At 37.7% G+C, this 14,783-nt stretch overlaps 2 long non-coding RNA genes across 3 annotated transcripts; both read left to right on the top strand.

Moving 5' to 3' along the window:
* The first annotated feature begins 873 nt into the window (after nt 1-873).
* Nucleotides 874-4,872, top strand: LOC117243293. Of its 2 annotated transcripts, none has more exons than XR_004495428.1 (5): nt 874-1,798; nt 1,994-2,199; nt 3,325-3,523; nt 3,707-3,983; nt 4,049-4,872. It is a non-coding gene; the product is annotated as an uncharacterized LOC117243293 (long non-coding RNA). The 2 variants fall into 2 exon arrangements; XR_004495427.1 differs by having other exon boundaries at nt 1,099-1,486.
* Nucleotides 4,873-6,205: 1,333 nt separating this feature from the next.
* LOC117243294 lies at nt 6,206-13,437 on the top strand. Its single transcript, XR_004495429.1, has 4 exons — nt 6,206-6,904; nt 6,981-9,940; nt 10,366-10,736; nt 10,852-13,437. It is a non-coding gene; the product is annotated as an uncharacterized LOC117243294 (long non-coding RNA).
* The last annotated feature ends 1,346 nt before the right edge of the window (nt 13,438-14,783 follow it).

The following is a 14,783-nucleotide window of genomic DNA, read 5'->3' as shown; positions in this document are numbered from 1 at the left end:
ACTTAGTTGTTACTACTTTTATGAAGAAATAAACACGTTTTTTCAATACAATTATAGTAGAAAATAAAGAAACATTGGGTCACAACAAAGATTATCACATAACTTAGAAACAGGTGTAAAGAAATTATGATTAAAATATGTTTTAATATATTTAATCCATAAGAATAGAATCAAATCTAAATAAAATTATTCTTTGATTCAGTTCTCGTAGCATTGAGACTTGTATTAGAGAGTAGAAAATGCTTCAAACTGGTCGTTGATTTGAAGTTTTGAGGAAAATCAGCTAAACCACAACTTCCACTTCGTTCTTATGAATAGATTATCTTTTAGAACCAAACGAAACCAAGGCTCGAAATTTTTGTTGATCTGATAATTTGCATTAGGATGATCATTGTGTAAAAATATGTTGATATAGAATCTCTGAAGAGACAAAAATTTAGAAAGGGTGTAAAATTACTGGTTTTCAGAAATATCGAGGTAAAGTAGGCAGGTGTGCTTCCTGCAGACGTACAAGTACATACATAATAAGAAGATAATATTCAAGCATAGAGAAGGAGCTGCGAGCGTAAGAGTGTGAGTGATCACGTCCTGTACTTTCCTAAGCACCTGCGGAGCCAGAACAGATCCGGCAGGTGCAAAAAGGATACGGGAAACCCCGAAGAACTTTATGCAATCCTCGTTGAACGGGTAAGTCCGTAGATTGTCCCTTTTGCTATAAAATTGAATTAGAATTTAACAAAATTTTGATAAAAGTGGAATATTTGGAATCTGATAATTTATTATTCTTTCAACTTAATTTTGTAAATAATCATTATTATTCTTTTACTATACCTTCTCAAATATCTATACTTGTTAATAAAAAAGAACAATTTTCTGTTTATGATAGTTGGATGATATACTTTATTAATCTTTCGAGTTAATTTAGAATATGTCAAATAACCAATATTAACTTTTTACTATACTTTTTGAAATATTTGATTTTCATGGCACATTCATATATGTTTTAGTTTTAAGAATTTAGTAATAAAACATGAATAATTTTCTTTCTGTGATAGTTGATTAGTATACTTTATAAGTAGATGTTATATTTTATAAGTATACTTTATAAGTAGGTATTGTATTTCTAGGAAAAGCATTAAAAAAAGAAAGCGGTATGGCTCAAAGCGCGGAGGTTTAAATGTTTAAAGCGAGCCTTCTGGTATAGAACGCGGCGATTTTCCTGCCGTTTCCCGGGTAACTTTTGCGTCAGCCTTTATCGCCGGAAAAAAACTCGTTAGCTTGGCGCGGCCTAGCTGGCCTGCTTCCAGAACAAACCGCCAGAGGTCCGGCGTTACGTGCGAACCGAGGCCGTGCCGATGAATTTGGTGACGTAAGAGAATAAAACCACCATAAAGGCTTGCTGGTTCATTAGCGCAAACCGCGGAGCATGGCATCCTTGTAGAGAGAGCGAGGTTATAATCCATAGTCTGATCTCGGTGTATCCACAGTACGTACCTTTAAAACGTGCGCTGCGTTGGCACAGAACTCCGACATTCCACTAGACTTACTGACTAAAGGATAGTAAAACGATAAAACATTTACGATCACGGAAAGTTTTCAGATCTATTTCATCTAATACGTTTATGTATTTTAAGCATAATTTTACATTAATTACAGAGAGACAAAAGAACACGAGAGTGAAAAAGGATTAGATACAATGTTTTATATAGGTTAATACAAGTAGAATTCATTTCAAAAATTGTTCGTTGCATTGTGTTACGCATGCGCAGTAATGCAGAGTCACTGTTATTATTACACGGTACAAAGATTCGGTTGATTATCGGAATTAAATATATTTATTATTATTATTGAATATTTCACAGTAAATGTTTCAATTAATAATCACTATGTATTAATTTATACCATCAGTAGAATATATTAATATACGTCGTTGACGTTCCTATATTTTCTTCTATTTTTAAATATTTAATACATGCTACTGTAATTGTTACAGGAGTAAATTACTTTTCGAAAAGCGTTTGGTTTTTGAATTATCGACATGTAGTCCTCCGGTTGTTCAGTGCTGCAGCGAAACGCAGCAATAAGGAGAGATAATATACATACTTGACTTCCACTCGAAGAGGTCGGGTAGATAAGAGAAGAGTGAACCTGCGAAATTGACTTTCGTAATTACCGACCGAGAATGCGCCAGTATCCAAGGTAGTATTCGGCCGATCTACAGCCGTAGATCATTCGCATATGATAAAGTTTGCAATTTGTACGCAAAAGAGAAATGACTTAGGCTTATTCATTCGGCCATTCGCCAATTACCGTGTCGATCTTCTCTTTGAAACTCCATTTAATCTGCATCGCAGTTATTGCTACATAACACCTTATTTTTACATCTTGTGCATGACCTCTTCTATTTTAAAATACGTCGATCGATATGTTAATACTGCAGTTCATCTTCTTTCAATTTTGGTAATGCTAACATTATTTTATGAATTGCGTTATGGCACGATACAGAGATATTCTTTATGATTTCCTACTTATTTTCCTCTTCATAGCTCTTTGCAAATTGAATTCAGTTTCTTAAAATTGTATCAAGTATCAGAAAGAAACCACCTTACAAGAAAGGTTCTATATATCAATTATGTGTATTGTATATATTGTTTTTACGGTAAACTTTCAATTACTTTAGGCAATATAGTTGAATACTTTCCAGAAATTAGAAAAACATCTATATCAAGGAATTTGTGAACAAAGTACAATTTGGTATGACACACAGCATGTGTGTATCTTGTATATGAATCGATAGTGTTTCGCATCCAGCGTTGCGTAAAATGACGTCAATTGGCGTGTAAGGATTATGTGAAAAAACTGACCGTAATCGTTATTGACTACTTAAAACGCATACAATTAAGGCTTTCTTTCGAAAGCAGGTTATTTAATCATTGATAACTTGAGACTGCCTTCCTTATTGGTAAACTACGGAATTTTTATCTTAAGAGTTTTCTTCCCTTTTTATCCATTTGAATTTTAATCCAAAAAGTTGTAATTCTAAAAAACATAAAATTTGCATATTTTACTATTTAACGCGTTTATTTAAAATTATTATATTTCTAATTCAAATACATTATGTTGTATCTATTTATTTTCTACGAGGAATAAAATTGATTTATAGTATTTAATTTTTAATTCGGTGGCTAAAGGTGTTTCTAACTAAGAAGTGACCCAGTTAACAGGTCAATATCGTAACTGTTTCGGACGATAACGTCATTCAGACTTTCCGTTATTTCTTAGTGAGATACTATATTGGATCAGAAAATAACATGCTACTTTCAGAAGTCATCTCGAAAATCCAATTAGTGGAGAACTGCTTAACGGAGCACCAGTCACTTAAATCGTACTTTACCAATTTCCTTTCTTATTAGAGGATCAAATGGCAAATGAATGAAATAAGCGTAGTATGTGCAGTATAAACACAAAATTCAGCAATTATATACATCTTGCCTTGTGCATGTTGCAATTTGCAAAGAATGAGGTATGTGTGTTGATGAAAGGAAAGTTCTTTTATCAAACAATTTAATGAATCGATTTTATTCTAACTTTGTTATATTTCTTGAAGACCTCATTTACTATAGAATATTTTACATTTACTTTATGAATATGATAATTAATATAAAGCTTAAATACTTTTATAAAATTTATCACGTTCACTTTTTAGGTACTGCTTCTGCCTGCAATTATATTTCTGGTAAAGAAACTACGAGTTTAAAAGATCTTAAATACTTCTATATTGTACTACAAGAATTAAGCCAAATTAACTTCTAAAAAAGTCTTGAACATCAAGTCTCAATTTCCAATCTCAACTGAATAGAAATTACCACGAAAAAGTATTCTATAAGCTGTGGCAAGCAGTACAATTTTCGGCCTCGAAAGAAAGTGCGCCACTGTTATGCAATTAAGATTTTAATAGAACCTTCATGTCCGTGAATCTCCGTGTGCGTTTCCTTTGTTGCGCTTAACTCTGTTTGCTCAACCCCCTTTTCACGGTGAACTCTTTCAGTGGCCTCACCGAACACCGCATCCCTCAAGGGGTTAATTTCATTTCGACTGTCTGGGCAACATACGAGCCGAAGGTGTGCATCACGAAAGAACCTGCCACTGCACCAGCATGTATTATCGTCGTCAACGTCGAAAGAGTTCAGTGTCAAACGTCAGCGATTTGTTTTCATGATGCACGAACGCTATGGTTGCACAACAACGATTTATCGCTGACGAATGTTATTGGCGACTCGTGATCAGCGTGTACGCAATATCTTCACGGACGAGCCATCGTAATGCCGAGCGAGCCGATTTTAAAAATCAATTCATCTCCACGCGCCTGCGGGTAACGGTCGATGTCCAGCTTTTAATACGTCGTTAAGATTGAGTGCTCGGATTGCAATTGAACTGTCGCGTTTTGAACGCCGACAAACTAGAAAAGTATCGAGAAAAATCTATACATAGAATGTTTAGTAGTTCTTTGCGCTAATTATTTGAATCCTCCTTAATAATTAATGGCGTGTTGCTTGAAATAAGTAGAAAGTTAGTGAATATTAAAGTAGTCCTTGGAATGTGCATTTTTTGACCATTAAGCAATGTTTAATGACCAAAATTTTGTTTGATTGTGGAGAAACAAGCGTAGTGATTGCTTAAAAATTTAATAGTTTAATAATAACAAACTAACATTTAAACAATACACCTCAAAGTTGAAGAGTACACCTCTGAAGAGTTAAATTAATACCGTATACAATATTCACGCACAAAAAAATAGTTTACTTTTGAAGTGACAATCTAAATACCGGGAGATATAATAATTTAAAATACAAAGCTTAAATTATGGACTATTAAAAAATAGTTATTAAATAATAAATTATGGACTATCTAAAAATAGTCTGCAATGATAGCGAGCTTGTCGATAAGACGATTATTTTTCTTGAAAGAACTCAAAAATATACGTACTCACGAATATTAATTATCGCTAAAATTGGTTAAAGTCATCCACTAGCAGCGGTAAATTATTTCCGTGGCTAAAACAGATATTATTAAAGATTTTTGGAATATACGCTGCGGAATAGTAACTGGCCAATCGAGAACGCGTTATCTTATCATCAGCCAACAGCCCAACTTCTCCATCCAAATGCGTGCTCTAGTATACAAGAGATAACATTTCGCCTCGTGGCCAATGAGATTCTATTTGAGATCCTGCTCGCTCGGTGTGGAGAAATCAGAATCCGGAATACGAGACATGCAACTCGATCTTGCGCTCATCTCGATTTCAGTCTCCCTTCCGATCAAACACCGCTTCTTAGCAATCTTGTAATCTCGCCGAACAAGTCCTCTAGACTCGTTGATCTGGACATCGTATACGCCGCGTTTGGCTCTATATTTTTACATTACGTATGATTAATTATTAATCGATAACTTGTAATTCTAGTTAAGACTCTCTTGAGACTTGGTATCACGTTACGTTCATCTATAAATCGCATTACGTTCGCAATACGTATTTGAATTTAAGAACGTTGGTATTTACTATTATCACTGTTTTGGATTATAAAAACATTTTCAAGTAGATTAAACTATGGAAATCGTACTCTTTGTGATATTATGTATGCGTAACTTTTATTTTGCATATTTATGAGTAGTAGAATTAATAGAAAATATTGTAGTCAATCGCAACTTTTGTTCTCACAAGCGACCAAAAATTAAAGTATAGAGAATTTATGCTTTCGATTTGAAATGACGAACAAACGTTTTCAAATGAAACGAAGGAAAGTGTTTGTATTCATCGCTGTATTACAGAAGATTTGTAAAATCTCACATCGTAACTATGTAAATGAAGAAGAAGCGATAGCTTGCTTTAAAGATTTTAAAAAATCTTTGCAAATATTGAACTTCGTTCAAAAATTTCTCTTCGTTCAAAACTATCGCGATGAAATCAAATTTTTGAAGAAAGAAAATACATACCGAGGTCTCGATGCCGCTATCGTGGCACACTGTTTGCCATGAATTATGCTGAGATTTCATAAGTGCTTCTGACCTTTACTGCGAAGAATTTTCTTGGAACGATGACGACGATGATATCGCAGGCGAGAGTTAATAATCGATGTTCTACGTTCGAAAAATGTTTAACAGAATTAAGTAACGATTACGTGGACATTCAAGCGAAGGATAAATCTCACGATTAGATAATAATAGTAATAGTTGCGGTTTAAACAGTCATGATTACAGTGCTGTACTATACTTTAAACGCTGTTTTATTCCTTGTATTATTTTCTTTCTTCGTATAATTTTTTAATTCAAATTCTATTTGTTAAATTATTTCTATTAACAACTAAAAGGTATTTAATTTTTAATTCCTGGGATTTAGAGAGAGAATGTCATTTTTTGCTATTTTTAAAAAATGTTACGAGTACTTTTAAGTTGTTTTATCTTTTTCTTTGCTTTTTTAGCGCGCTATTGAATTCTTGCCTATTCATGAAGGGATTCCCGGAGTTTCATCTCGTGAAAATGCATGGAGTCCGACAATTAACATCGCATCCATTCACGTAAGCTCGGTGGCATTACGGAAAGGAAAAAAATAAGCGTTCATTCATGAAAACTCTTATCTGCGTATACATAGCCATAGATTACCAACCCCGTTTCATTCACACGTTCGCGGAACAGGTTGAATTTATCGCTGACATCTTTCCGTTGAAAAAAGGACCATATCAATTTTACAAACCCCACTATTTTATATTTCATCTTCTTCCAATTTTTGTCCAAGATACCAAGGACTCCAATTTTATTACCACGAATTGCTGTGAATTAACAAAAATCAACGCATTCGCTTCAATCTCTCTAAAATAACAAGAAGAAAACCATAGGAACTAAACTGAAGGTATAACGACATATTCATTTTTTAACAAATTCCTGTTAATCTATAATCAGTCCTCTAATCCAGACTTCCACCATAGAAAACTACCATGTTACAACACCTTTAATTGACTAAAAAATGACGGCAGTAAGGAAACCATAAAAACCAAACAGAAGGTATAACATCGTCATTTCTTCAACATCATAACAAATCCATTCGAATTCATTTCACCAGTTAATCCACAAACATTTCTTTCATCCACAAATCTCATGGAAGAAACGGTCATCGAAAGAAACTAAGCAGGAGCATCGTCGAATCGACTCACGTGCACTGGAATACAAGCGAGCTTCGAGTCACAGTGCAGGATATATGACGCAAATCGAATGCACGCGGTTCTGTTTACGTACGAGATAAGAGTTTGTCCTGGGTCAAGGCTGCACGCAGTTTGATAATCCAATTCAGATAACGGGAACGTGCATAGAGTTTGCTGGACCTTGAGTACATACATACATATATATATACATATAACGACGGTCTACGCGAGAAAGAGAAACATCCGAAGAGAATACACACGAGGCAGCGCAAGGCAAGGCGAGTCTCGATGACTCATTTCGCGAGCAATTTGTCAAATCATCTGCCCCTTCTCTCCCCCGAGAGACCCGCCCTCGTTCCCTCTCCTTCAAACGGAAAGACTCACGTTTATCGTGAATAGTACGCCTAACGTGCGCACGTGACATTTCGAGTATCTCGAATTAAACTGTAAACATCGTAGTACAACCGACGGTTGAAGACCAGCCACGCGGACAGTGTCAATGATCCTACTATTTATTGGATCGTTGCTTACGCACGGCGTCACATGTCTGTGGATATGTACGTGTACACGTCCGGCTGTACGTGTGCGGGCATCTCTCCTTCCTCGTCTCGCTTTTGTCAGTCGTGACCTCGAAGGTTATTTCGTCTGTCTACCTCTTTATCTTCTGAATCTCCTTGCGAGACCCGATTTTCGAAATCTTTCATTCAGATGTTGTGCGGTGAATGACACGGCATGAACAGGAATTTGGCTTTGATTCTCGATTGATATGATACTTATGTATGATAGGAGCCTGAAAATTTGTACCAGCTGTCTGTGGATTATGATGTATGGTTGTTATATCGTATCGTTATTACAGGTTGGTACAGATTCAAACAGATTGGTTTTGGAATGTACGTGTACTCAAGTGTTTTCACACTTAAATACTCTTCTCTTCTCCTTCAATGGAATACCATGAAGTATACGTTTCTCAAATCTCTTCAGCCTCTATCTTTCAAAAACTCGAAGAACACTTAGGAACAATGAAACGTGAACAAAGTCATCTCTTCTCCTCGTGAATCCTCCAGATATCTTCTCTGACACTGAAAGTCTCGATGACCATGATATAAATTGCGCGAACAGCCTCTGGTGACTTTGCAACTGCCGTTAGATTCCATGCAGCGACTGTACGAGTTTCGTTCCCTGTGACTACTCTCCACGTCTCCATCTCGACCGATTCTCCGTCACGATTCATAGGGGTATAGGTAAACGACATCCGCGTCCGAGTGGGCACGTGCGTGTGCCTCTGCGTTCGCGTGTCCCGTAGTTTGTGTCGTTGACTGAGGGTGGTGGTGGTCGTGTGATGGTAGTGGCGAAAAGGGGGAAAAGGGTGACGGAGGAGGGAGAGCAAGCACGTGTGAGGACGTAGTACGATTTACTCGCAGATCGGTGGAACGTCTTCCTCGTTCCCTCCCTCGCCCTCTTTCTCGTCGATGAGCTGTCTTTCTTTCTCTTCCACCCCTTCCCCCTATCGCGTACTTCTCTTCCTCATTCTCCTCCTCTTCGTCGTTCCTCCTCCTCCACCTCTTCCTCCTCCTCCGCCTTCTCCTCCTTCACCACCTCTTCCTCCTACCACTGACATTATACTACTACTACGGGGTACTCCACTTTCATTCAGTCGCTTCTAAAAATAAAGTCCCTGATTCACAATGCATGAATGACAATCACACTGAAAGGAATACCGCACAGACTTGTAGCCTTTCTCACTCTCTTTCCCCCCTATCTCACTCCCTCTAACCGTCCCATGTCTTCTTTGTCTCTCTTGTCGATCTCCTGCTCTTGCGATTTTCCCTCTCCCTCCGTCTTTCTGTTGTATATGTCCTGTCTCGTTCTACCATTCCCGAAGCACTCCCTCTCGCTCTCTTTTCGCTCCTATCACTCTCGCCTCTCCTGTCTCGCTTCTTTTTCCAACCTGTTCTCTCGTTCCCTGGCGCCCACCTCCCTTTCTCCCTTCACACTCTCTCTCTCTCTCTCTTTCTCTCTGTGTCTATGTATGTATATATATGCCTGCCTCTGTATGTATATGTGTCGTACTCTCTTGTAAGAGAGTGAAATCTCGGTTCGCCTGTTGCATCGAACTATTGGTTGGTTCCGTGTAAATAGATCCCGTGGAAATTCGAAGTAGCATTGCCGCATTGCGCCGGCCTGATCGATCGGAGGGATCGATCTCGCACCGAAGAACTTGTTGCACATCGTGCCAGATTTTACAAATGTCACGGTCCGGTGTTTGAATTGGCATCAGAGAGTATGTACATCCGTTTGAATAAACGTTATCGTTTGCTTGTACTATCCGATGATGATCGAGTAAGTCGAGGAATAGGAAGCAGTTGGAGAATAGTTACTGAAACGTTTCTCTGCTCGTAGGTGTTGGGGCGAAGCGGTGGCTGCTTCTTTCGAGGATAAATGAGAAGTTTGATATTGCAGAGGATGAAAAATTGTTAGTAGAATCCGCAAGACTGATACGATAACGAAGCGAGCTATCTAAAGCAAGATCGTATCGCTGGCTGATAAACGAATTCTGCGAGGAAAACAAGTGTAGATTCAACAAGATATCGTTGGTACTGCGTTATGACAGTTTCAGGCGATGTGCGTGTTCGTTTTAAAGTACATGTATAATTAAAGTATAGCGATGAAGGCATATAACAGGACCCCATGCAATTTATTATCCATATAATTACAGGATTCTTAATGTATTAAGTCAAGAAAACGAGGTAATTCATCATGCAACTTTGTAACATTTTCAACTTAATAACTTATTTATTAAAAGGTTCTTTCTTATTGCTAGACTGGTCCATGATAAGTCACAATGGTAGCTTTTTAATTTCGTCTTGGACTGATTTGACACATATACTCATTTAGTTATATTCACATTTACTAAGATTAATTCGTCCTTAGTAATTTTAAATTTCGCGCCAGACGTTTCTGACTCTGGAACATCTCATTCAACTGATTAATCTATTGTACTATGATAATCTTTTTCTCTCTATTTTCCCTCTAATACAAATTACATTTTAAAACATATGTACGTATATTGTAATAATAATAATGTTTCATAGTTTCATTGTAACGAATGGTCTGCCACAGACCATTTATTTTACGAGGTTCTTTTTCACATAGAATGATTTCCGAATTACAGAAGGGTTCGTTTTATGAAGATGAACAACGAAGATAGCAACCGGAAATACCAGCTATAATTTGGGAATGCACAATTGTCCCGTAACGCTCTGAAGGTTCACGGAAATAGGGGCGAGTAACCCTGAATATCTCGTGAAGTTCTCGGCTCGAAGCACCCAAGGAGAACTGGTTTCAACTCATCATAGTCACCTAGCTGTTCACGATACGGCATTCCAAAATAAAAAACAGAATAATCAAATGTCCCTGAAAACAGCAAAACACTGCCGAATTCAATAATATTGCTTGAAGCTGTTTCAAAGCCTAGAGGTATTTCGAAAATTCTTCAGTGAAGAATTGACCGCGAGGAGAGTTATATTGACTCGTACATATAAAGTAAGAGAAAGAAAACGTTTTAAATATTATAAATATCGTCACGCGAACCATTATATTAGCTAAGAAGTGAATGGTGTCTTAAAATAATATTTAAAAACGATGAATATTGTTACAGAGACCTACTTTCATTACCCTTCTTGAAGTTACTCACGCGAAACATTCTTGTTAGTAGATAATCCTATAATAAATGCAGCCTACGGAAACTTCAAGACACTTCAAATTCTTCTTGCGAAAGAAATTGCAGCAACGTCCAGCGGTGCTATAAAAATATGGCAAACGTTTGCGAACGTTTATCCACTTACGATATTCCAAACGACTACATGAGAAGTTAAATATTTCTGGAAAATCAAAATGCTTCGTGGCATCAGAAGTTGAAGAAAAAGTGACTCCAGTACTTGAAGAAAGAAGAAAAATAATTCAAAGTCGGATAATTCCAAGATTAAAATATCCCTCTAGTTGAACCATGGCTACGACAATCCTGGACTCTAATCTGACTGCAAGATTTCAACGAAGGGACAACTTTGTGTCCAAGAGTTTCCCTTGACGAGACTCCCTCGTTATTATCCGCCGCTGCGAGCCTCTACTCTAACTAAAGAGAGACTTTAGAGTGCAAGGCAGAGCTATAGGTAGAGAGAGCAGCAGTACCAGCAGCTCGAACCGCTCACAGCTAAATATATCTCTCTCTCTAGAGTTACTCAAGGTCACAGCGCTTGGATTGGCCCACGATAAAGCGCAGCTCCGTACCCGTCCCTCGGCTGCCCGGCCTTATGCTTCGTTCGCACACATTCTGCCGTGCCGTGGCCCACATGTCACTTCGCGACAATGTCGTATACCAGCCGCATCGGGTACACGTGTTCGATCGAACGCAGCAATAGTCACTCCGCATGCGAGTCGTATTTTCAGCCGCGATACGTTCCTATATAGTCACGTCTACACCTTTCGATCTTTTTCCCCATTGTTCTGTTTCATTAGTCACAATCGCAATTTCGCATTAATCGCGATCAAAATTCTGTGTTCTCGTTTCACTCACGCTCTGTCGTTTCTTGGAACGTTTTTCTCTTTAAATCTCACGGAACACTTTCGATCCCTTTCAATCATCGATTTTTTAAATCTTTGCTACTTTTGCATTTTGGTTTTAAAGTAGAGTATTTTATGGAAGTTGATTCTTTTTATGAATAAAGTTACCTATTTTCTTTAAGTTACATATTATAATTAGGTATTTCTGAGAAATATAAATTACAGTAAAAATAATCTGTGTAATAAAAAGAAAGATATTTCGGAGGTAGTATCATTTTAGCCCGTTCAGGGAATATACGATATATTGCATACGTGATGTTATTATTATTCTATGAAGCACGTATACTGACTTCCGGGTAAACCATAGACACGGAAAGAGAGTGTGACCTGTTGCTGACGACAAATAATTGGCGAGTTACAGGTCGCTCTTTAGAAACACCAACAGAAAGGCGTAGAATCTATGGGGCGTATGTTCCGTAATAATGTATACGCAATGTAGGATCTTACAAACAATGGCGTAGGCTTCAATGCAGCTTAAGTCCATTATAAAATTATTTACATTCTATTAACATCATTCGTTTGCGAGATTTCTATTAATCCTGCTACGTTCTTTAAGTTTTATAAAAAAATCATTGATTAATATCCGTGATTTTTTATTTTAACGTTATATTACAGTTTTTCTTAAAACATCAAATATTTTTTCATTCATTTAAACGATAACAAAATTGCTACGTAAAGATTTAAAAAACGTAACAAGTTAACAAATAATACAAAAAGATTTCAATGACACAAATGACAAATACTCGAGTATGAAAACACAAAGAGAAAACGTATCGTGAGATAGACAATTCGTAATGCTTTCAAAAACTATTCATTCGATTTGGACAGGGATGTTCCGAGGTTCGACGGTGCTGATAACAGAACCAAGCTACACTCGTTCTATAGCTGAATTTGAGGTTAGGTGATTGTCCGGGTGTGCGGTAAGCATCGATAACGACGATAACGGCGCGCTGCAACCTCGCGGCTGTAGCAACACGATCTGGCAACCCTGGAGCGGCCAGCAGTGCCGGGGTTGAATTTCAAGCGCCCGAGGGACAGAGGGGGTCGGGTCTCTCTCTTTTGTATAGGGGGCACGAGGGCTTCACCGATGCTCGGCACATAACGGTGAGTCGACGGCCATGATGCGGGGCTTATGGCCGGCTGCCTGGTTCTGTTGTCTGTTAAAACGCGCTTCAAAAGAAAACCAACCTTTCTCTTCGGCTTCCTCCTCGGCCCGCCCCCTCTTTCCCCGAAAAATTACATACAACTCGCTCTAGGCCTACGGGGTTGAGTCCCAATAATCGCTCGTTTCTCACCACCCGAATATTCCCCCGCGTATTAATTACCAGATTCCGTTTTCCCCATGACCATTTAAAATACGTAAACGGCAAATTCGCGCACATGCGAGCGAAGATTGAAATCGCTAAACGATAGAGTTTTAATTTAGGGAGACATTTTCCGATTTTTAAATCTTAAATACCTTTTGAGTAGTGGAAGCATAAAGGAATGAGTGTCTTAATATTTTCAGTTCGATCTTTTAAATTAAATGATCTTTTTCATTAAAGGAAATTGTTCTTAGATTTGAATTTGATAATTTTTGTATGAAATATTAGGTTTTAGTTTTTAATTCTTACTGTTGGATAATTTATGGCAAACATTTTTCTAAATATATACTTGGTAAGCTGAGAGTTCAGTAATCTGCGAAAATGAGTTACCTACTATTGAAGACGGGTTAATCTTTCGTACAACCCCCGACAGTAAATACCGAGTATCCGTACTATTGTTCATGCGCGCATACCTAAACTTTAAAATCTTTACCTGCCGTAAGCCTTACAGGTTTTAAAAGTGCTGACCTTGTCGTTTTTATGATGTATCCCGAAAATAGTACAAAGCAACTCAGAAAATTCGAGGACCTATTTCCATTAAAATTTCCAATATATTATACGAAACAAAAGAATTATGTGTACGGTACTGTCTGAAACTTAGTTTACAGAAAACGGATCTATATAATTTTAAGTATTATACCCTTGCTAATACCGTTTTTTAAAACTTCAAAATGAGAAGAATATGACCGAACAAAATTTAATTGTTCAAATTTTATAATTTTTAAATGCTTTGAGTTTAGAATAGCAATTTGTGATTGTAAAGTTTCGAAAGATTCTCGGTAAGTTTCTTCGTTCTTGCTGTGCAGAAGCACCGACAATGGAAAGTTACCGAAGCGCAAGCGCTCGCTCGGCACTTTCCACCAGTACACTCAACCGACCGTAGCAGCCATACAATGCATTGGTGGTAGTGCTGCTGACATTGGTAGTGAGCCGTTTGCTATGGTACTCATGGGCATGGGCTGGCGGTGAAGCGAGATCTCACAACGAACACATCGGTATCGTCGACCAACACCAGCTTGCCGAATGATTATACGGCAGCACACTATCGCACGGCGTAGCATGTGGTATATGACGGTATAAGGGATATGCTAGATACAATGAACGTTCGTTCACTTACGTATATACGTATATTCAACATAGCAGGGACAAACCCTTACGCGAGATACACATATATAGGAAAAGTTTTGAAGAAACGGCCATAAGTTTCTCTGTTGCTTGCAATTTTGCACGACGGTCACGGACACTAGTAACAAAGAAGTAGTGGAATGCAAAATTAACGGATTGCGAGAACAAAGGAGAGAGTAACTAAAATTGGACAAACCCGATTTTTTAAATTATTTTAATTACTAAAATATTTGACGAATTTTACAGGCGAAGCAAAATACAAGAAATGCTAGAAAATATTTTAGAATGAAACTTACAAAAAAGAAGGTGCAATTTTATAGCACGTTCTCTTAATTGAGTTTCAACTCGTCGATTCGCAGAACGAACGTCATTAAGCTCGTAAGCACGGAAGTACAGCGCGCGTGTCGTCGCGTTTACAAAATTGTGAAATCGCTCGTTTCCCAACGGCTGCGGCATCCGTCTCGTGATCTTCCTCCGCAAG

Source organism: Bombus vosnesenskii, unplaced genomic scaffold (genome assembly GCF_011952255.1).
Source record: "Bombus vosnesenskii isolate JDL3184/JDL3185 unplaced genomic scaffold, Bvos_JDL3184-5_v1.1 scf7180000013265, whole genome shotgun sequence".
In the NCBI taxonomy this organism is placed as follows: Eukaryota; Metazoa; Arthropoda; class Insecta; order Hymenoptera; family Apidae; genus Bombus; species Bombus vosnesenskii.
Note: the sequence above shows the minus strand (reverse complement) of the source record. Positions and strands in the feature narration are given on the sequence as shown.